Raw genomic sequence first — 1,291 nt, 5'->3', positions numbered from 1 at the left:
TGTGACAAGCAAAAGAACTCTATCCAATAAAGAACTCCTTTAAACAAAGAGCTCTTATAAATCGATATTGTTACTAGATGAACTATCCCAGCTCCTGGCTAAAGCCAGGCCCCCACCTGCTTATGGAGCCTCTTCTCTCTCAACCCCACAAGGACATTGTTCTAGCAACTCTACTCCTTCCCATGATCAATTTTTTTCTCTTCTTGATCATTCCCATCAGCAAACATGCAAATACTTCTATCTAAATACAAATAAATAAAAGCAAAACAATTTACAAACAAAACAAAAAATCCCCCACCCTCTCCTGATCTTCCTTCCCCAGCCAGCTAGACCCCCATTTCTTTGTTCTCTTTTGCAGCAGAACTCCCTGAAAGAGTTGTCTCTATACAATGTCTTTAGTCAACCTCCTCCCATTATCTCTTCAACCCATCTCTATTGGGCTTTGGTCCCTTCCCTCTACTCTATGCAGAGGGAACTGCAATTAATTGTTAGATAAATGTTTCCAGAATTTTTTCTATGCAGATATAAATACATCCCAAAATATTTTTTTAAAAAGTTATCTCTGGGTGGTGAGATGACAGATGACTTTTCTTCTTTATAATGTTTTGGTACTGTCTGAATTTTTTTAAAATGATACAGCCTCTGTTACTTCTATAATCAAGGGAGGAAAAAAGTTGTTTTCATTTTAGATAAAGGTACCATCTTACTCTTACAGAAAACTACATCTGTGGCTTTGTTTTAAAAAGGCAGAGTTAGAAATAAAGCTAGAATAAATGAACGTGTTCACTTTTAACAGAAAAACACCTACTAAAATATGCAGTAGCTCCTGGTTTCAGAAAAACATTTATCTGGATGACTTCTTATTAGTGTAGCTTCTAGATCAATGTTTTTCTACCCAGAGGTTGTGATCTTGTCTTGGGCCGATGACAGAGAGAAGGCTAAATGGTGAGAAGAGGGCCTCAGAAGAGACTAGGATGGGACTGCAGACGGGAGAGGTCCACAGTACTCCTGGGCATGAAGATATCCCCCACTCATCTCACATGCCCTCTCCCCCTCCGACATACACACACGCACCCCTTTATCAGCCCTCATTAACCTCCCTTCATCGCCCTGTGCTCAGACCACCATGTCCCTCGTTTCCAACTTGGCTCCTTCACCACGACCTTCGCTTCCTTTCTTCTCCTGATCTGAACAAACCTGGCACTTTTCCTCACCTTTATGAGATGAAAATAGTTCCTTACTTTAAAATAAAATAGTTAGAAACATATATGGAGATCAGCGTTCTCAAGAG

General features: G+C 40.0%; 1 protein-coding gene across 4 annotated transcripts in view; it reads right to left on the bottom strand.

Moving 5' to 3' along the window:
• WT1 (Wilms tumor 1) overlaps positions 1-1,291 on the bottom strand; it is a 56,264-nt gene that overhangs the window by 30,644 nt on the left and 24,329 nt on the right. The gene's annotated exons all lie outside the window — the stretch shown is intronic.

This window comes from Propithecus coquereli, unplaced genomic scaffold (genome assembly GCF_000956105.1).
Source record: "Propithecus coquereli isolate 6110/MARCELLA unplaced genomic scaffold, Pcoq_1.0 Scaffold30, whole genome shotgun sequence".
Classification (NCBI taxonomy): domain Eukaryota; kingdom Metazoa; phylum Chordata; class Mammalia; order Primates; family Indriidae; genus Propithecus; species Propithecus coquereli.
This window is presented reverse-complemented; position numbering and strand designations above follow the sequence as displayed.